Here is a 23,265-nt window from a genome sequence, read left to right as displayed (position 1 = left end):
AAAGAAAAAAAAACAAAAAAAGAGAAAGTAGTGTGCTTCGATCTGCATTCAGACTCTATAGTTCTTTCTCTGGCTGTGGATAGCATTTTCCATCATGAGTCTTTTGGAATTGTCTTAGATTATTGCATTGCTGAGAAGAGCTAAGTCTATCAAAGTTGGTCATCTCACAATGTTGCTGTTACTGTGTACAATGTTCTTCTGGTTCTGCTCACTTCACTCAGCATCAGACCATACAAGTCTTTCCAGGTTTTTCTGAAGTCTGCTTGCTCCTCATTTCTTTTTTTAAAAAATTTTATTAATTTATTTTGATTTATCAATAATCACTTCCAGGGCAGTTAGGTGGTGCAGTGGATAGAGCACTGGCCCTGAAGTCAGGAGGACCTGAGTTCAAATCTGACCTCAGAACAAACACTTGACACTTACTAGCTGTGTGACTCTGGGCAAGTGACTTAACCCCAATTGCCTAAAAAAAAAAATCACTTTCATATGCTTTTGAGTTTAAAATTTTTCTCCCCCTTCCTCCCCACCACCCTCCCCAAGATGGTGTACAATCTGATATAGGCTATACATTTACATTCCTATTAAACATATTTTCACATTAGTGGTGTTGTAAGTAAAAATTAAAACCAATAGGAGGAACCATCAGAAAGAGGAAACAAAACTCAACAGAGGAGAAAAAAATGCAATTCAACTTTCATAGTTCTTTCTTTGGATGTGGATAGCATTTTTCAACACGAGGCCTCTGGAGACATCTTAGATCCTTGTATTGCTGAGAAGGGTTAAGTTTATCAATATTAGTCATCGCACAACATGGCTGTTATTGTGTACAACATTTGCTTGGTTCTGCTCATTTCACTGAGCATCAGACCATTCAAGTCTTTCCATGTTTTTCTGAAGTCAGCCTGTTCATCATTTCTTACAGCACAATAGTATTCCATTACATTCATATACCACAGCTTGTTCAGCCATTCCCCAACTGATGGGCATCCCCTCAATTTCCAAATCTTGGCAGTTACTAAATTGATATCCTTAAAGCACAGGTCTGATCATGTCATTCCCCTGCTCAAGAAGCTTCAGTGGCTCCCTGTTGCCTCTAGGATAATATATAAAACTCTTCTACTTGGTGTTTAAAGCCCCTCACAATCTGGACCAGCCTACTCTCCTTTGTTCTTACCTCCCTGCTGCAATGCAGTCCTCCTTCCCTCCCTCTTCCTTTTAGAATGCTCCCAAGCTTCTTTCAAGAGCCAATTCAACTGTCCCCTCCTACACAAGGCTTTTCCTCATCTCCACCGCCCCCCACCCCCAGGTGTTAGTGCCCTTTCCCAATTACTGCATCTATATTTTGTGCTGTCTATGCATTAACTCCAATAAAATGTAAGCAAGAACCTTGAGGGCAGAGGCTGTTTTGTTTTTGTCTCCTTATCTCCAGAACCTAGCACAGTGATGGTCACACAGTAGGCATTCAATAAATGTTTGCTGAATGAATAACAATAATAATAGCTAACATTTATATAATTCTTTATAATTACCATCTCATTTGATCTTCATAACAACCGTTTTGGGGTTTACTTTGTGTGAGAGGTAAGAAATGATTGTTTCTGTGTAAGCAAATTGTGGGAAAGATTTAGAAGTTAGACTTCCAGAGCAGAACATGGGAGTTCTGAGAGGGACCTCTAAGATCTTGTGGGTAGTCCCTCAACCAGTCAGAAAGTGCCCCAAACACTCTGCAACACCACTAATTCCTTAAGACAGAGCCTTTGCAGCTAAACCGGTTGCAACCCTTTGGGGTCAAGGACTGAGCAAAGGCTTTTCTCCACTGTGCTTGCTTAACAAGCTTATTGAATATTAACTGACACACTCTGAGGGTGGAGATAGCTGCCATTTCTGAACATGGGACACATGAACTGGGAGATATGAACATGACAAGGAGTAACATGGGATGGGCAGTTCAGGAAGAGTGTAACCCGAATGAGCTGGTCCAATTCCAGCTCAAATGGGAGGAGTATGGATTCTACTAATCATTTAAAAGTTGGCTCTGCTTCTGTATCGAGGCACACATTCTGTACTAGGGTGCGATATGCCCCCTTGAGAAGTGTAATAAAAGCTTTCCTTCACACACTCCTGTAGTAGATTTTTGTTTCAGATTTTATAACACTTGGCAAAGATACTGCAGTGGTTGGGGTTTGACTCCCAGTTGCCCAACTTGGCTAGATGACCTTGAGCATGTCAATTAATTTCTCTGAGCCTAAGTCTCCTCATCTATAAAATGAGAATGAGAGATGTAGTGGGAGGAGGGTCATTGTTGGAGTCAACAAGACCTGGGTTCAAATCCTGCCTGGGACACATACTAGCTAAGTGCTCAAGGCTACATCACTTAGCCTTAGCTAGGCACTATCTGCTTAGCTAAGCTAAGCCATCCACTCAGTGCCACCCATCCCTTCCCCAGCAATATAATCCTTAAAGAACCTGAATTAGAGATGAGTTGATGATTTGCTTTGGCGGAGGAATTTTTCAAATGGAAATTTCTATATACTGATAAATTTACAGGTCCTAAATAAGAGTCCCATAACAAAAATAAGATAGGAGTAGGGATCTCAACTGGACTTGGGATTTAATTGATACAGGGAATTTCCAGATGAGGAATCTCCCTCTGCTAATACAGGTACAAGCACCTTCTCTTCCACTTTCAAGATAAGAAATGGGAATAATCCATGCATTACCTACTTCACGGGGCTTTTGTGAAGTTAAAGTGAGATAATGTAAAGGATAGTGTGAAAGTGCTATATAGATATTAGTTACTCAATATTTTTTTAATCTCCTAGCCTGAGGGTCATAGGATTTGGAGCTGAAAGGGACTTTAGAATATAAAATTGAGAATTTTTGGGCCAGAAGGGATCTCAAAGCTCATTTGGTCTAAAACCCCTGATTTTATAGATGAGGAGACTGAAACTCAGAGAAGTTGAGTGATTTCCCCAGGGTAGTAAGTAGAAGATTCTGGATTTGAATCCAGGTCTTATGCTATAATGAACTTGTCTTTTGAGAAAACAATATAGATTTCCCCTAATTAGCTCTTCAAAGGAGATGATCCCAGGGTGTGTTTGTCTGGAGGGATCTTCTCAGCCTACTGGAGGATATATCAGTTAGAAATCAGACACACACTCCTCCTTGTGCAATAAAGGGATGCTGTGTTCCCTAAATACAGTCAACACCTGTAATCTCCTGCAGGCTTTAGGGTCCAAGAAATATTTCCCCAGGATTAGAGGATACACAGCACATGCCAGTAAGTGGGTCTCCTGCAGCCTTTTTGACCAAGCCCGGGGAAATATCAGATATATTTGGCTGTTTGCTTCTATTGGGCCTTGGTTATAAAAACTCCCCACCACCCTAGCCACTACCCTTTGGCTCCTAGATCATAGGCTCAGGGTGTCAGGCAGGGTTGGCCCTGACAAGGAGGCCGCTCTGAAAGACAGGCCAACAGGGTCTGCCCTTCAGCTTTGCATCCCAATCAGCCACCTCTCCCCTTATTTATGGACTGCTCTTGCCTGCTTGTTCCTTTGGTTCAATCGATCCTGGAATGTCACCCGAGAAACATGTAAATTCGTGCTCTGCCTTCCAGGGAGCTTCCTGTGTCCTTTCTCAAGGATTATTTATTCCAAAAGTCAAGGAACAAAGCAGGCAAGCCCAGGGAGGCAGAACTAGCAGAGACCCAGAGAATGTTAGTGCTTAGAACAGAGGTTTGCAAACTATGGCCCTCTGCCTGTTTTTGTATGCCCGGGAGCTAAGCATGGTTTTTACATTTTTAAATACAATAAAACTTTATTTAAAAATCTAAAAACTATCCTTAGCTTGAGGGCTGTACAAAACAGTCTATAGTTTGCCAAGCCCAGCTTAGATACAGAATGTAGAATGCCAGAACTGGAAGGGGCCTCAGAACATGAAACAGAATATTAGCAATAGAAGGGCCTGGAGAAACTAAAGCATAGAATGGCAGAGTTGAGAGGGCCCTTGGAACATAAAACACTAATTGTCATGGAGGGAAAAGAACTTGAGAAGCCCTTTTGTTTCTCCTCTTCCCTTCATTTCACAGACAAAGAAATTGAGGTCCCTGGAGAATTTAAGTGAAATGCAATGAATTCTGATAGAAAAAAAAGCGATGGTCCAGGAGTAGCCAGGAGAGTGGGATTCTACTCTTAGCTCTGGTGGTGGGTGACTTGTTCTGTGACCTTGAGCAAGTTCTTAAATTTTTTCCTGGATCTCTGTTTTCCTATCTGTAGAATGATAGAATTGAACTAGATCATTAGTTTACTTTTCTTTCTGGTTTTTTTTTAAGGCAATTGGGGTTAAGTGACTTGCCCAAGGTCATATAGCTAGTAAGTGTCTGAGGTCAGAACTGAGCTCAGGTCCTCCTGATTCCAGGGCTGGTGCTCCATGTACTGTACCACCTAGCAGCCCCTAGAGCATTAGTTTTCAAAAGGTGGTCTGGGGACTTCTAGGGTGCCCTAAGACCCATTTGGGGTCCTTTGAGGGGTCCTCAAGGTCAGAACTATTTTAATAACAATACTAAGATGTTTTAATTTCTAATATTGTCAATATAGCTCACATAAACAAAAGCTCTCTGGAGAGTCTTCAATAATTTTTTGAGAGTGTGAAGTGATCCTGAGACCAAAAAAATTGAGAACCAAAGGATTAGATAATCTCTAGGGGCCTTTATAGCTCTAATGATTTAACTATGACTTTTCCTGAAATCACAGGCATACAGCTATCTATTCAAACCAAGGTACCATGTTCTTCTCCCTGGAACATTCATTTTATTTGTTGCCTTCTCACCCTGGAATATCTTTTCTTTAGGCCAGGACCCTTCTCCCATTGGCGCATTTCTTCTGGGACCTCCATTTTGAGGAAGGGCTAGAGGTGGGGAACTTAGGGCCTTGAGGCCACATGTGGCCCTTTAGGTCCTCAAGTGTGGCCCTTTTGATGAGATAGAAAAGAGTGCTTGAGATAGATGGAGCAAGCAGGATGTGAGATAGGAGATAAGATGCAGGACATGACCCACCAGAAAAGTGATCAAAGAAGACTATGCATTGAAGCCCCCATCGTGCACTTATCTGTGTGATTTCACAAAGCACCCTCAATTACTTCCTCTCCCCTCCCCTGTTCTCTTTGCTTATCACCTCCAGACTACCTGATATCCCAGGCATTTTGGAGACGTTCTTGCTCCTCCCATTCTCTTGTCTCCTTTCCCCATTCCATAAAATTGTATTTAAACCATACCTTTAACCTGGTTAATGGCCTTTGCCTGCTATGGGAAGCAGGCCGCTCTGCTCCCTTAGGGAAGGAGGGCCTGTGATCTATGTTCTGTCTTCCATGTGGAATAGTGCCCACTGGGGCTCTGCTATGCCTTTTTTAACTTGGAGACTGTCCGAGTGAATTCTTTCAGGACACTAGGACCCGCACATCTATTCCTCATAATTTCAGATAGCCCCCTAACATTCTTTGGGTCCACTCTGAATTCATCATCAATGGCTACAGAGAAGGCCTAAAGTGAATTCTTTTGCACCTGAACTGTTCTCGCAAATCTGACATCAACACTTTGACTCCAAACTTGACAGAACAAATCTCCTTAATAAAAGGAATTGTTCTATAAAACTTGGACTCAGTCAAAGGGCCACACCCAAAGACTTAGAAGGCCACGTGTGGTCTCAAGGCCGTAGGTTCCCTACCCTTGGAGGTGAACTAAACTTTGTGCCCTTCTGGACTTTGCTTCAGACTTTCTGGACTTCAAAACCATGGTGACTCTCTTTGTATATCATCTTTTCCCATCAGAATATAAGCTCCCTGAGGGCAGGGATGGTATCTTTTTGCTTGTACTTGTATCCTCAGAGCTTAGCACTGTAGTAGAACATAGTAAGTGCTTAATAAATGCTTCTTGCCTTGCTGTGTCCTGAAATCACTGGATCTACTATGTGTTTCAATTGAGTATGTTCTGGGCCATATGACAGTCGTCAGACTGGGGTATATTGCTTCCTCAGCACTGTTACTCCCCTGCCATGTGTTCCCATTTTCTGCCCCAGTGGTTCCTCTGCTTTCCCTGCCAGATGTTGCCAGGGGCCGTCCTGATGCTCTTGCCTTCAGTTGGCCAGCATCTGTGGTGGCTTTGCTGATGGTTGCACTTCTGAAAACTCTCCAAACCTGTCTACTCTGAAATTCAAACCTACCCAAGGTTTCTGCTGGGTCTAGAAAAGCTATACCCTCTCATGAAGATGTGGCCTTGAATGAGATACTCAATTTTTTCTGCCCGAAATACCAGCAGAGGCAGCCCCAGAAGCTATCATAGGCCTGCCTTTGGGAGGTGGTCCTGAGTTTCAGAACTGAGCTGCTACTCAAGAAGAAAAGTACACTTAGGGAAAAATGGAGCATGAGCCATGAGAGGTCCATAAAAGGAAAAGCGAAGTTGAGGGTGGGGGAGCCTAGAGGACCCGGGGGGGGAGGGGGCAGGGTGTCATGACTGCTACAGGGCACGCAGGTGAAAAGAGAAGAGCTTTGCAAAGTAAGAAAAATTAGGTGAGCTTCCCCATCCTTCGCTGGCCTTCAATTCTATTCAATTTAATAAGCATTTATGCTTTGGCCTTGTGGTTTCTTTATAAGCACAGCTCATCTTTGGCAAGGACAGCCTTGCCTTTCACGGTACACCTGCAGCAGCGAAGTGGTAGGCCTGACAGAACTCCCAGGGGGAAACAACAGCTGGCTTTGGCACCTGGAAAGATTCCACTTGACTCCTGTCTTCTGTGTGAAGACATAGAATTACCATCTGCTGGCACCATCACCCTTTCCCACCCAATCTGACTGACTGTGGCTGGATGCCAGCTCAGGACCTGTGAGCCTGGGGTTTTCCCTGACTCTGGGCTGAGGATTCTGGAAGGTCAGAGCAAGAAGCAATCCCAGCACGTAGGACATAGAATGTTGACTCTGGGGAGGATATCAGGACACTGATTGATAGAGTGAGAAGGACTCCTGGCATACAGAATGTGGGAACTGGATGGGATCTTAGGCTATAGGAGCATAGGAAATAAAATTGCAAACTCCCTTAGATAACCATATACTCCAACTCCTTTAAAAAAAAGTCAACTGAGACTGAGAGAGTAGAAGTGATTTACCTAAAATCATATAGCAGCAAAGCCAATATTTAAGCCTAATTCCTTTGACTCCTTATTTTACAGATGGGGAAACCAAATCGGAAAGAGATGAAGTGACTTGCCCAGGGTCACTTGACCTAGCAACTGTATATGGCAGGGTTCCTGACTCCTGAGTCCTGTACTTTCTATCCATTTCTATCCATTATGTATGCTGTCTAACCTCCTTATTTTACAGATGAGGAAACTGAGGTTTAGAGAGATTATGTCACTTGCCTAAGGTCACACAGGTAGTAAATGGCAGAGCTGGGAGTTGAACCCAGGTCCTATGATGTTTAAACCCTAGTCCAGTGCACTTTTCACTATCCTACATCCATTATTTAATTCGATCCTGGCTCGATTCCTGTGAGTTAGGCAGGGCATGGATTATTATCCCCATTTTATAGAGGATGAAACTGAGCCTTGAGCCTTTGAGTAACTTGCCCAAGGTCACAGAAATATAAACTTGAGAGGTTAAGAAGTGGCAGTGCCAGGATTTGTTTCCAGTTTTTAATGTCATCCAAAAGCCTTTATCTACTTCATGGTTTTGCCCAAGGCTGGCCCCGCTCACTCTCCACAACGCATCCTTCCCTCCTCCCCTACCCCCCTTTCTCTGTACTATAATTCCTTGAGAGCCATTATGGGGAAATGTGAAATTGGAAATTGAAGCTTGGAGGTCATAAACAAAGAGACAAGTAAAGTGGAGCTTTGGGAGTTTTTAAGCAGGGGAAGAGATGGGGAGTGGGGGAGGGGGATAATGATGCATTATGAAAAGGGTAGGGCAGCTCCTGGGAGTCATAAATCTTTCACTGACCAAGCTGCCCGTTCTGATGGAGAAGATGAAGTTTTTAGGGAGCTGAGCACATGATTGGACTGATGCCCGATGCAGGGCTGGGAGTGATGGAGGGGGTGTGGTAGTCTGGGAAACACTGAAGCCAGGGACCATCTGCAAAGAGAGGGCGTTGGTTGGGGGGCAGGGGCTGAAAATATTGAAAAAGAAATATATAGAGAAGAAAGAGAAGGGAAGCTGAATTATTGAACTGGGGAATATTCTACCCACCCACCCATCTGGAAGACATATGACCAGTTCTGAAATGGACACAGGCTGGGACAACTGTTCCAAAGCATCCAGGGACATTGCCCTAACGGTAAGAATTACCTAGCCGCTTGGTGCCTCAGTGGTTAGAATGCTGGACTCAGAGCCAGCAAGACCTGAGGATCAGATGAGTTAACATGGATAAAGCCTTTGCAAACCTTAAAGTGCTACAGAAGTGCTAACTACTGTTATTACAGTTCTTATTTATAAAACATTTTGTAGTTTGTGAAAAGCTTTTACAATGACCCGAGGAGGTTAGTAGTGGGGGAAAAAAGTCTCCATTTGACAAATGAGGAAACTGAGGCTCGGACCCAGGCCACGTAGCTGTGCGGAGTTAGGAGTCAGACCATGTCTTTTGACTCTTTCCCCTGGACTCTACCACCAATTCAATTCAACATTTATTAAGCATTTACTATGTGTAAAGTCTTGTCCTAGGCATTGGGGTGCACAATGATAAAATAATAATAACTTGTAATTCTATAGTGCTTTATTAGTTACAAAATACTTTATATCCACTGTGCTGTTAGATCCTCACAACAGCTTTTGGAGGTGAGTGGCATAGGAATTAGTTTCCCCATTTTACAGAGGAAGGACCTGAGGGAGAGTGAGTGAAGTGGCCAAGGTTCTGTATACTTAAGTACTTTACTTGTCCTTGAGATGTTAATATCTCTAAGAAAATTCTCAGCCACTTACTAGCTGTGTGACTTTGGGCAAACCATTTTACCTCTATCTGCCTCAGTTTCCTCATCTGAAAATGGATAATAATAATGGCACTTACCTCCCAGGGTTGTTGTGAGGATAAAATGGGACAATACCTGTAAAGCCTTTGGCAAACCTTAAAGTGCTGTGTAAATGCTAGCCATTATTATCAGCTGTTATTAATAATCTATGATTTGTATATAGCATCTGTTGATTTCACATCCATTATATCAGTGTAGACTCCTGTGAAATAGTTGTGGGTATTATCTGACTCATTTGATGGACTTGAACCCAGTTCCTTTGGATGTATTCTTTCTAGTGCTCTTAAGTGTTCAGCTATCTCTAATTTTAAGTTCTACATGGTCCATTGGACTGTTAGAGTTTCCCTGAAGGTTTCTTCCTCCTTTCCCCTTTCCCATGTCAATTAAAGCATCATTAGAGCTGAATTTCCCTAAGTCCCTGGGCATAGGCATATTCTCCTAGAGAGCTCTACTTTGGCTGGGTCTCACCACTGTGCCTGCGCCTCATAGGATTATAGGATTTAGAGGCTTTGATAAAATTATGAGTTGGTCTTGGGATGCTCCTGGTCTCCTTTTCCTGGGGTTTTTCTTCTTTCAGTCATACTCTCTATTCCCCCAATATGCTGATGCTCTGCCGTTTTCCTTTCAATCAGTGTGTAGGAAGAGGTTCTGATATGCTCATTCACACCAAGTATATGTGACTGATAACATCTATTATGTGAGAGTGCCTCAAGTTTTTCCTCGCTGTGTGAGCCTCAGCAAATCGCTTAACTGCTGTCTGCCTTAGTTTCCTCACCTGTAAAACTGGGATAATAGTAATACTTATGTCCCGGGAGTATTGTGAGGATAAAAAGAGATAACATAGGAGCAAAGTGCTTCATAAACTTTAAAGTACGATACAGATGCTAGCTATTATTATTATTAGCCATGTGACTTTGGAAAAATCAGTACACCCATATAGGTTTCTGTTTCCTCATCTGAAAAATGAGGGAGTTGGGCCCCTAAGATCTCTTCCAGTTCTAAATCCTATGATTCTATCATGCTGTGTACTTGGATAATCTCTGAGAGTAGTCCTACCCCATTCCCTCATGCCTTTCCAAAGGAACACCATCTCTCAACGGTCAGAGCAAATGCCCTGGCCCCATACTTTAAATTTACGTACATTCATACTTTGAATCAGCATCTCTGCTGAACAGTAGGCACTTACTAATTCATAGACGCACAGACCTCAGAATTTCATTTTGGTGAACTGGACCTGGATTTTGCCTTGGAAATGCCACTATTTTTTTTTGCCCAAAGATTTACTGAAGTGTTAATCCCAACCCTGAAGGCTTTTTTTGAGACACAGGAGATGATCATGGCAAGTCCGAGGGGAGGTCTTGGAGGGAAATAAGGCTGGGCCCCTAAGGGGGAAGGGCTCTCATTTCTATATTCATTGGGTACATCTGTCTGATCTCCTTCAAGCTTGTCCTCTCTCACCATTTGGTTTGTGTTAGGCTCCTAAAAGAGGCAAGCCAGAATTTTCAGTGCAGCTGAACAGGGAGGGATGGAGTCAAGGGAAATGGAATTATTTTCTTTCTTTAGGGTCACAGCTGTAAACACTTCTCCTTGATGAGGTGGGTGCCATACCAGTCCCTCTGCAGGGGATTTGATGCCCTTGGTAGTTGCTGCTAACCCAACTGTCATTCTGAAGTTTGTAGTAAAGTATAAAGGGCACCTGATTTAGAGTCATGGGACCTGGATTCAAATTCTGCCTCATACCTGTGAGACCTTGGTCTCACTTTCTCTAGGCCTCAGAGCTATAGCCTTTCTGGCTCTAGCTAGATCTATGATCCTAAATCCATGTGCCCTGTGTTCTATGTAGGGGATACGTTGGTAAACGGTTAACAAACAGCTCTCTGAAAAAAAAGAAGTATACAACATATTTTAAAGTTTAATCTGCATTATTACTTTCTTTTCCATTGAATTCTTAAGTCTAGAAATCAACAAGACAATAAATCAGGACCTGACCTGTAGTGTTTTCAAATTTCTGAGGTATAAATGCTCACCTTGACAATTTGACAAGAGCAGGTTTGAGATGGTTCCAGTACACCCCTGGTTCTGTGCCTTATGGAACCAGTAACTTTCAGTGTGCCTTTGGGCAAGTTGCTTAACTTCCCTTCATCTCTATAGTCTTGCCCTGCTGAAATCACAAGAATATTTATTGTGAAGGTCTAATGAGATGAAGTTTGTGAAAGTGCTTATCAACTACAAAGTTGTTATTATTTTTATTATTACACCTGTGGTAATAATTATTATTATTTTAACCATGATTTACTTGATGCAGGGCTCCTGGTGAGGAATTTCTTTTATCAGTGCAGGTTGGTATCCTCTTTGAAAATTACAGCTTTAGTTTCCTGTGGCACTGAGAGTTTTAAGTGACTTGCCTAGGGTCACACAGCGAGGACATGCCAGAGGCAAGGCTTGAAAGCAGATCTTTCTGACTCTGAGGCCGGCTTTCTACACACAGAACCACCCTGCCTCTTCCTTGTTGTTGTCAGCTCATTCTTCTCACCTTTTTCAGTTGGATTCATATGGAAATGGTCCCAGGACCAATTACTATCCTGTTATCATTCCTTTGTATTGTGTTCTAGGGGCTATTGTACAGGGGGGTAAAAGAATTGCTTTTAGTGGGTGTATAAAGCTCACATTAAGATGTAAGCTCACCTTCTATAGGTTCACTAAAAGCATCTTTGGTACAACTCCAGTAGCAAACAGGACAACAGGGATGATGCCTTTGGTTTCCTTGGTCTTATCTCTATACTTTGAAAGCTTTCTGTTTGATGTAACTTGGAGGCTTTGGGCATTTGGGATGGCAGCATCTATGAAAAATGTTATTCTGAAGTTTTATGAGTCTGGGTGATGTGGGTGACAGCCTGGTCTTTGATAATGGCCTCGGTCTGGTACCATCTATTGGGTGAGTTCTTGAATATATTTTGAGGTATAGATATGTAATATGGGAATTTGTCCTTGGTCAGTCCACGAAAAGTATCGAGCCTCTGATGTATAATTTGAGCTACCAAGTCAGGTCAATCAACATTTATTAAGTGCCTATACATGCCACTTAGCCAATCAGTCAATCAACATTTATTAAGCACCTGAGGTATAAGGTGTGTTCATGGAAGACTAGTACCTCTGGTGTGAGGGCTGCTTTCCACCTTTGGTGTCTACCTGATCCACCTAACTCTCACCTGTGGCTCCAAGAAGCTGCATCATGTGCAGCGGCCACATTTAATAGTGTAACCGAGAGGTCTAGAATCAGTCAGGGAGTTAGGGGGTGTCTACCCCAAGCATACGAAGATTTCCCCTGGTGGAATGGGAAGTTGAGAACAATTTGTTCCAATGGCCATAAAGGCCTTTGAAACAGGCATTGTGGAGTGCTTAGAGCTTGGTTAGATACTGAAGACCCCAAGGTCATCCACTGCATCTTGAGCCATCACCAGTTGTCTTGACTCTGTCCCACCACTGCTCTGTGATGACTCTGGGAGGGAGAGTGAGGCTGACAACTTTGTGCAATTTTGCTTCACTAAAATCCAGTGTATGTGTGAATCAAAAGACATCACCCATACCATTGTACCATTTTACCTATCTCAGAGTCCTGTGATGACAGATAAGCAACAAAGCAGCAGATGTGGGTGTACTGGGACCCATAGTCACAGCCCTGCACACAGGTGGCCCAGGCCATAGGGTCATCTTCTCACTGGAAGTAGCAGTGGGATCTAGCAGCCACCTGGGTGTCTGAGCAGCTTTTTAAGGACCACACTTCTCACCTCCTGGTGTGAGGAAGAGGCTACAAAAGGTGCCCTAAAAATTATCTGCTTACCCAACCCTGGCCTGATTACTGCAGTAGGCAGGGATCCCACCCTGTAGTTGGAGCACAAGAAAAACTTACAAAAACTGCAAAGATGATTTCACTCACCATTAGTATACAGAATGTGTACACTTAGAGACAACAGAAAATCCAGTAGACTCGAAAGATGAACAAGAGAACTCAACAGGTATTGTGTCCAAATAGCAGCCCTGAGTGAAACAGGGCTAGCAAATGAAGGCCAGTTTACTGAAGTTGGAACAGAATACATGTTTTTCTGGAGTGGCCACAGTGAAGGGGAGTGCTGTAAAGCTGGAGTAGGTTTTGCAATGAAAATTAATCTAGTCAACAAGTTTGTATGCCTACCAAAAGGACTGAATAAAAAATGCCATGCCGCCATCATCAGTGCCTATATTCCCACCATGATGAACCCTGATCTGAAGAAAAATTTTATGAAAACTTGGAGACCCTTATTATTAATGTGTCAAAAGAGGATAAGCTAATAATTCTGGGAGACTTTAATGCTAGAGTAGGCTCAGACTGTCAGACATGACAGGGAGTCTTTGGGAAGAATGGAGCTGGAAACAGCAATGGCAATGGTCAATTACTACTGAAGACTTATACATCTCATGACCTCATCACAACACTATCTTCTGTTTACCTAAATGCAATAAAACTTTGTGGATGCATCCTCACAGAAAACATTGGAATTTAATAGATTATGTGATTGTGAGGAGAAGAGATAGACAGAATGTGAGAGTGATGAAGGCAATGTGTGGCACAGAAGGCTGGACTGATCATAGACTTATCCTCTGCAAGCTAAATATTCCCATTCAACAAAAGTGGCTGCCCCAAGGCAAAATGACAACCAAAAGACAATGTCAACAGATTAAGAGTGCTTCTTTGAGCAGGAACAGTTTGTTGCTAATTTGGAGGGAAAGTTGAGCCAACACATGGTTGGCAACAGTGAAGCAGAAAAGGAGAGGGCAGCTTTCAGAGATTTGGTGTACGGTACTGCATTTGCTCATCTGGGTCAGAACACTTGCAAACGTGAAGAATGGTTTGATGAAAATGATGGTGAAATTCAGAGCCTGTTAAATGAAAAATGAGAATTCCATGGGGTTTACCAGCAGGATAGTTCATCCATTTCTAAAAAGGTGGCATTTAACTCTATCAGAAGTAAAGTATGAGCGAAGCTTAGAGAGACACAAGATTCTTGGCTCAGTAAGAAGGCAGATGAAATTCAGTTTTATGCTGACAGTAACAATCCAAAGCACTTTTATGGTGCCCTGATGGCTAGTTATGGGCCAGACCTATGGTGCATCTCAACTACTCAGTGCTGATAGAGCCACATTGATTAGTGATAAGGACATGATCCTACAGAGATGGACTGCATATTGCCATAGTGTTCTCAACAGACTGTCATCAATCAATGCTGAAGCCATGGACTGTTTACCTCAGGTTGAAGTCAATCTCTCTCTAGACAAATTTCCAACTGAAGAAGAGGTTTTGAATTCCATTAGGCTCCTCTCCTGTGGCAAAGAACCTGGTGCCGAGTCTATTCCAGCTGAGATTTACAAGATGGGGGGAGTCCATTGCTCATACAAAAGCTGACTGAAATTTTCCGGGTTATATGGCAAGAGGAGGTTATCCCCCAGGAGTTCAAGGATGCTTCCATTGTCCATCTCTATAAAGATAAAGGAAATAGATTGTCTTGTGACAATCACAGGGGGGTCTCTCTCTTAGTCATTGCTGGCAAGATTCTTGCCAGAGTCATCCTTAATAGGCTGATCCTTCACCTGGAAGATGGTCATCTACCTGAGAGCTTAAGAAAGGGCTGAGAAACGGTCAATATGGTGTTTGCTGCCCAACAACTCCAAGAGAAATGCCAAGAGCATTTGTAAACCTGGCCAAGGCCTCTGATACTGTCAGTCATAATGGGCTTATGGAAAACTATGTTCAAATTTGACTACCTGGAGAAGTTCATCAGTATTGTACGTCAATTTCATGACAGCATGCTTACCCAGGTTCTAGATAATGGACGATGCTCTCATGCTTTCCCAGTCACGAGTGGAGTGAAACAAGGCTCTGTGCTTGCTCCCATGCTTTTTAAATGATGTTTTCAGCCATGTTGTCAAACGCCTTCAATGAGTATGAACACAGCATCAAAGTCAGCCACCACACTAATGGTAAATTCTTCAACTTGAAAAGGCTACAAGCCAAGACCAAAGTGGAGTGAGGGTTAGTGAATAATTTTTTGTTTGCAGATGATTATGCACTCAGTGCAGCCTCTGAAGCTGAGATGCACCAGAGTATGGATTGATTCTTTGCTGCTTGTGCTAATTTTGGCCTAACAATTAACAGCAAGCCGGCACTGCACCATCCAAATTGAACCATTGGCTGTAGCAAATGGAGAAGTTTTGAATGCTGTGAATAAGTTCACTTACCTTGGCAGTATACTCTCCAGGGAAGTATGCATTGATAATGAAGTTGACACATGCATTGTCAGAGCTAGCTGGCTTGGGAGTGTTTGGGAGACTCTGAAGGAAAGGGTGGGAGAGAAGAGGTTTTAGGCTGACTACCAAACTGAAGGTCTACAGAGCTGTTCTGCTGACCTCATAGTTGTATGCCTGTGAAACCTGGACAGTCCACCAGCACCATGCCAAGAAACTGAATTGCTTCCATTTGAATGGTCTTAGGAAGATTCTGAAGATCATCCGGCAGGATAAGATACAGACCCTGAGGTCCTTTCTCGAACTAAACTGCTAAGCATTCAGACTCTACTGCAGAAGGTGCAGTTTCAATGGGCTGGCCATATTGTTCAAGTGCAAAATGTACACTTGCCAAAAAGACTATTTAATGGAGAACTCACACAGGGCAAGCGTTCACATGGTGGTCAGAAGAAGCAACAAGAGGGCACTCTCAAGGTTTCTCTTAAGAACTTTGGAATTGATTGTATGACATGGGAGACACTGGCACAGGACTGCCCAGCGTGGCGTGCCCTCATCAGAGAAGGTGCTATGTTCTATGAGCAAAGCAGAATTGGAGTAGCTCAAAAGAAACATGAGATATGCACATTTAGAGAATCCACCCCAAATATTCGCATGGACTATTTGTGCCCAACCTGTGGTAGAGCATTCTGAGCTCATATTGGTCTGATCAGCTACAGTTGGACACTATGACTTGACTCTAACATAGTGATGTCATTTTGGTCCTCTTGGAGAACCCATTAAGCATCTACTATGGGTCAAACACTGTGCTAAGCACTGGGGTTACAAAGAAAGGTAAAGGGCAGTCCTTGGCCTTGAGTAGCTCACAGTTTAATGGAAGAGACAGACAGCATGTAAATGATTATATATAAACAAGCTATATATTGGATAAATTGGAAATAACCAACAGGGGGAAGGCACTAGAATAAAGTGGGGCTGGGAAGAAAGGTAGCTGGGACTTAAAGGAAGTCAGGAAAGGCAGCAAGTTCTATGTTCTAAAATCTCAGCCTGTACTCTAAAGCCCCCTCCAACTCGGATATTCTGTGTCATCTAATCTCTTCTAGCTCTGATGCTTTGACATTCTCCATCCTGTAATCATCGTCAGATCTGTGAAGTCAATTCATTTTGTGAATCGTAGAGGGAAGGGCTCTGCTTTGGAACCACTGTCCAGGACCATGCTGCCCTGACTAGTGAGCCAGCCAGAGCAGACACATGGTCTGATATGTCTAGCTGGCTTCAGACCTCAGCCCAGTCAGTCGGTAAGCATTTATTAAGTACGTGCCAGATACTGTGCTAAATGACAGGAATATAAAGAAAGGCAAAAAACCCAAACTGAACCAAAACCAAAAACCCAAACCGAAAACTAGTCTCTGCTCTCAAGGAACACAGAGTCTAATGGGGAAACAGCATGCAAACAGCAATGTACAAATAAGATGCATAGAAAAAGTTTGGGAGAAGGGTAGCTAGGTGACACAGCAGATAGAATGATGGGCCTGGAGTCAGGAAGACCTGAGTTCAAATCTAGCCTCATTTATTTACTAGCTCTGTGACTACAAGCAGGTCACTTGACCTCCATCTGCCTCAGTTTCCTCAATTGTAAAATGGAGATAATAATACCCCTACCTCCTAGGTATGTTATAAGGATCAAGTGAGATATTTGTAAAGTGCTAGGCTTTTAATAAATGCGTGTTCGTCATCCTCTCTTACTTTCCTACCCCTTTAGTGACATAATAATCCATCGTTGTTGTGGTTTTTCAATCGTTCAGTTGTACCTCACCCTTTGTGACCCTGTGGACCTTAGCATGCCAATATTGTCCTTGGGGTTTTCTTGGCAAAGATACTGGAGTAGTTTGCCATTTCCTTCTCCAGTAGATTAAGACAAACAGGGTTAAGTAACTTGCCCAGGGTCACATAGCTACTAAGTGTCTGAGGTCACATTTGAACTCAGATCTTGGCTGCCTTCATAAGGGAGGTATAAAAAGGATTACCTTTGCTACATTGGGGACCCAGTTGAGATTATGTAACATAAATTTGGTGTGGACCCAGTCAGCATTGTTTTGTAGTTTTCTTGGCTTGCTTCAAGCAGTGCATGTATAGACAATGTCTTGCTAGGTATTTATGTTAAAATTTTAAAGACTGCAGTGACACCTTGTATGGTTTCTTTTCTTGGATGATCAGCATTAATCACTGTCTGAGTGCCTTAAGCATAACCTTTTTGTAGTTTCTAGAGCAATGAGCTGGTCTTGAATTGCCATCATGAACTCCCGCATTTCCATGAACAAATGATTGCACAAATAAATTATTATTATCATCATCACCATCATCACCATGATTATCACTATCATCATCACCATCATCATCATCATCACCATCATCATCACCATCATCATCACTATCATCATCATCATCATCATCATTATCACTATCATTGTCATCATCACCATCATCATCACCATCATCATCATCATCACCATCATCACCATCATCATCATCATCCTCACCATCATCATCACCATCATTATCACTATCATCATCACCATCCTCACCATCATCATCACCATCATTATCACTATCATCATCACCATCATCACCATCATCATCACCATCATCATCATCACCATCATCATTATCACCACCATTACCACCATCACTATCACCACCCCCACCCCCACCACCACCATCATTCTTATTTTTATTGGAGGTCACCCCAGGAACTGAAGTTGAGCATTTCCAAACTTGGAGCTAAAGATCAAACGTGCCCTACAGAACAGCTACTGCTGGGATTGGTCTTGTTCTTCCCTTTCCTCCTGGCCTTCCTTTTCCCCTCATGTCCCCCATTCTGGTCACTTTCATTCCAGCTTTTGGTGGGGAGGAGATTTGAAGATAAGGAAATCTTTTCCCCTGCTTCCCCAGTGGTAGGGTTCTCTTGTGGTTGACTTGGGCATTGCCATAGAGTTGAGTAGAATTGATTAGTTTCTAGGTCATATTCAGGAAATCTGCTATGATCCCAATAAGGTGCAGTTCTCATTGACCTTCTCCTACCAGTACCCCCTACCAGTCTCCTTGAGGGGGCAGGGCTGGACACCAATAGCAGGAGCTCTGTTCTCCTTTAATTAAACACATGTAGTCCCCTTTCAGCTTTAGACCCCTAGAACCATGGACACTAGGTTAGGAAAAACTTGGGATGGAGGTTCCAGGATGAGTTGTCTGAGAGAAAAGTGGAGAAGAGGAAAGGGAAGAAGGGAAAGAAGGAATTCCCCTCTTGGCAAGTCACAAGAGCTGCTCAAGATGCCAGTGCCATAAGTAAACATGCAGTAGGTGGATGTTGGGTGATAAAAGGTGACCATCCCCCACCCCAAACCACAGAATAGAAAGGAACCATCTTTTTCCTTTCCTCCAAATTCTCAAACTGCAGACTTGAGGACATCACAGGTTGTTGTTGAACTGTTTCAGTCATGTCTGACTCTTCATGACCCCATTTGGGATTTCCTTGGCAAACATATAGGAGTGGTTTGCCCTTTCCTTCCCCATCTCATTTTACAGATAAGGAAACTGAGGCAAACAGGGTTAAGTGACTTGTCACACAGCTAGTAAATGTCTGAAGCTGGATTTGAAGCCAGAAGGATGCATCTTCTTGACTGTAGGCCTGGCATGCTATCCACAGAGCCACCTAGCTGGCCTTGAATGCCTGGTAGAGGTGTTTGGATTTGATCATCCTAGTGCATTCCCTAGGCCACTAGTACAATTCCATGGCCTATCTGACTCAGAGTTCTGACTCGGGAGTACCAATGGCTTCACTGTCAAGCTCAAAAGTTCAGGGTGCTCTCCTATGCAGTTCTTGCTTTATAACTTCAGGAATTTATCTGAATCCTTCTCAAACTTATATTTCTAGTCTATTCCACTGTTCATCCCAACATGATACCTCCTAAGGTAACAAGTTCTGTATATTTATTCCCAGTTTGGGGACATCTCTTCTGTGTTCTCAGATTATCTGCTTTGAGATCCAAGGGATTGCTGGGGAGGGAGAAGGCCTAGTTTTAATAGAGCCTCACATTACTCACCCTGGTTGACCCCTTAGCTTCTTCTCAGTCATCATTTTTTCTCTCTTTCTGGGAGAGCTTTGTCTGCTGAAGTAAATTGCTGGCATTTATAGTGTAGGTGGCTGTGGGAGTAAGGTTGGGGAGGGCAAGGGGAGGGTGATGTAAGAGAGCTGGATTTGTAGACTGGAGGCCTAGATTAGAATCCTGTCTTTGATACCTATTATTTATAGTGACATTTATCAGTTTCTTTACCTTTCATTATTTTTATTACTATTAAATGAGATGAAATATGTAAAGTGTTTTGCAAACCTTAAAGCACTATGTAAATGCTAGCTATCATTATCATCATCATCATCATCATTATAATTACTACTCTACTACTACTATAACTACTACAACTACTGCTACTGCTGCTACTACTACTACTACCACCACCACCACCACAACTACCACTACCACAACTACGACTACAATGACTACTACTGCCACTACTAGTATTATTATTACTTCTACTACTACTACTTTGTATGTAGTTGCCAACTAGTCATTTTAACTCCCTAGATCTGTTTCCTCATCTGTATAATGGGATAATAATTCTTGTGCTACCTGCTTCACAGGCTTGTGAAAATATTTTGTAAACCTTAAAATGTTCTAGAAATACGAATTACTATTGCCTAGTACTTTAGAGTGACTTCTTATTTTCTCTTTTCAACAACCCTTCAAGGTTGGTAGCATAAACATTATTTTCCTTGATTTACAGGATTTATGTTGTTTAGTTGTTTTTCGGTCATGTCTGACTCTTCATGACCCTGTTTGGGGTTTTCTTGACGAAGATACTGGAATGGTTTGCCATTTCCTTCCATTAAGAAATGCTTGTGAAAATATGTTTAACATGATTGCACATGTACAACTTATATCAGATTGCTTGCCATCTTGGGAAAGGGGGAAGGGAAGAAGGGAGGGAGAAAAATTTGGAACTCAAAAATATAAAAAAAAATGAATGTTGAAAACTATCTTTACATGTAATCAGAAAAAAAATGAAATATTATTTATATAAAAAAAGAAATGTTGGTTGAAGGAAACTGAAGTAAATGGGGTTAAGTGACTTGCCCAGGGTCACGCAGCTAGAAAGTATCTGAAGTCAGATTTGAACTCAGAAAGATGATGTTTCCTGACTCCAGGCCTCGCACTGTATCCACTATACCACCTAGCTGCCCCACAGGATTTATAGGATCATAGATTTAGAGCTGAAGGGACAGAGGCTATCTAGGTCAACTTCTTTATTTTACAGATGAAGAAGGTCAGACCCACAGAAGTTAATGACTGGCCATAGTTCACATAAGAGTGACAAAGCTGTGATATGAACTCTGTACCCATGGCTCTAAGTTCAGACCTATTTCCATTGTACCATAATGCTGAGCTTCCAAGAGGGGGTGAGCTGCCCAGGGTTCTCCAGAGAGGTAGTGAAAAAGATGGAATTTGGACACAGGTCTACTGACTCCTAGTTCAGTGCTTGTCCCATGACACATTGCCCATTCTACTTGGTTTTGACCAGCCCTTTGGGTGGATGCTTTCCATTTGGCCAACCCTGCTCCTGGAGAAATCATATAAATTGCCTCTTTTGGGGTGCAGAAGGTCTGTGGGAGCCAGAGTTCTCATATCAGAAGAGCATTTTCTGGCTCTGTCCGGGGTATTGTCTGAAAGCAGATTGTGGGCCAGTTCTGTCTAAACCCTCCTCTGCAGCCAGAGCCCTCAGAGAGATGACACAGCCAACCTCGTTCTTCAGCGAACAGCTGAAGGATTGGCTGGCTTGCTCATTAGAGCTGAATAAGGCTGCAAATTATGAGATGTAATTACAGTAAATACATCTTCGGGCCTGTGCAGGCAGAGAGGAAGCAGAAACGTGATGTTATCTCTGAGAGGGCTGCCTTCTTCCTTGGTCAGCAGGCACTTATGCTCCACATTGATGCTGCTGCCTTGGTCCCTGGAGCTGTCTCGGGTGCACCAGCTCCTCCAGCCTAGAAGAAGTCTATCAGTTCCTAACCACCCTCCTTGACAGGGGGAGACTGAGATTGTCTGGGCTGGCAGGGGGAGAAGAGACCAGAGAAAAGACCAGGAGGAAGGGGTGACTGAGGTCTGAGCCTGATCTCTGTCCTGGATGGGCCTGCTAATGGAGGTCTGGTAGCAGTTGGCTACCAGTGCCATGGAAAGATCATGGGATTTTGAGTCAGACACCCTAGGTTTGAATTTAGACCATACTAGTTATTAGTTCTGTGATCTTGACCAAGACTCAGCTTCTCTGAGGCTCTTCTAAAAATTGAAAGGTTGAAAAGATAATCTTTGAGGTCTTTACAACTCTAAATCCTAGAAAAAATATTTAACAATAATGATAAGTCCCTTGGATAAAAAGGTAAGAAAAATGAGCCCATGCAATATAAAGAATCTGTCAACCAACATTTCTTTTTTCATATAAATAATATTTTATTTTTTTCTGATTACATGTAAAAATAGTTTTCAATGTTCATTTTTTTTTAATATTTTTGAGTTCCAAATTTTTCTCCCTCCCTTCTTCCCTTCCCCTTTTCCCAAGATGGCAAGCAATCTGATATAAGTTGTACATGTGCAATCATGTTAAACATATTTTCACAAGCATTTCTTAAGTGCTTACTACACACCAGAATGGGCAGCTAGGTGCACAGAGGATAGAGCACCAGGCCTGGAGTCAGGAAGGCTCATCTTCCTGAGTTCAAATCTGGCCTCAGACACTTACTAGCTGTGTGACCCTGGGCAAGTCACTTCATCCTGTTTGCCTCAGTTTCCTCATCTGTAAAATGAGCTGGAGAAGGAAATGGCAAACCACTCCAGTATCTTTGCCAAGAAAACCCTAAATAAGGTCACAAAGAGTTGGACATGATTGGAAAGGACTGAACAACAACAAAAATATACCAGGCACTGTACTAAGTAAGCTCTGGAGACAGGAAGCCAGTCAGTAACATTTATTAAGTGTTTACCATATACCAGGCATTGTGCTGAATCATAGACTTAGAATAGAAAGAGAACCATAGATTTAGGACAGAGAAGGACCCTAGAGGCCACCTAGTCCAACCTCTTCATTGTTCAGAAGAGGAAACTGAGGTACAGGGATCACAAAGGTTATAAGGGTCAGAAGTGGGATTTGAACCCAGGTCTTCTGACTCCAGAGCCAATACTCTTTTTGCACTGTGCCGAAAGATTCCCTTCACAGCCTTTATTTCACTTGATTCTTACATCAACCCAGTGATGGGTTTTTTTCTTTCCATTTCCATTTGATAGGTAGGGAAGCAGAGACTCCTCAAAGTTAACTGTCTTTCCCAAGGTCACACAGCTAATAAATAGGTGGCAGAGACAGGGCTGAAGCCCAGGCCTTCTCATTCCAAATATTTCCACTATCCATCACTGCCTGCCCACTGAGGCCAGCTCCGGAAATTTAAATTGAGAGCTATCAGGGGCAGTTTTAAGAGCTCTCAGATGTTATGGGGGGTGATGGTGGAGATCTTATTAGGGATGAGATATGAGATATGAAATGAGAAATGAAAACACTTCAAAAAGCATAAATCACAATAGAGACAGGAGAGTTTGTGCTTCTTGTTCAGAAGATTGCATTAGGACACCCCTTTGAGGATCACACAGAGAGATCAGAGGAGCAACTTATTACTCTGACACGTTCTCTGAATACTATCTGAATGTACCCATCCTAGGGGTCACCTTCTAAGAGTGCTGGGTGTGGAATCAGAGAAGTTGGGTTTGGGTCTTAGCTATGCAACTTAATGCCTGTGGGACCTTGGACACTTTACTCCTCTGGGCCTCAGTTTCCTTATCTGTAAAATGGGGGGGTTAGGCTAGATGAATTTTAAAGTCCCTTCAAG

Source organism: Phascolarctos cinereus, unplaced genomic scaffold, assembly GCF_003287225.1.
Source record: "Phascolarctos cinereus isolate Bilbo 61053 unplaced genomic scaffold, phaCin_HiC Scaffold_2;HRSCAF=192, whole genome shotgun sequence".
In the NCBI taxonomy this organism is placed as follows: Eukaryota; Metazoa; Chordata; class Mammalia; order Diprotodontia; family Phascolarctidae; genus Phascolarctos; species Phascolarctos cinereus.
This window is presented reverse-complemented; position numbering follows the sequence as displayed.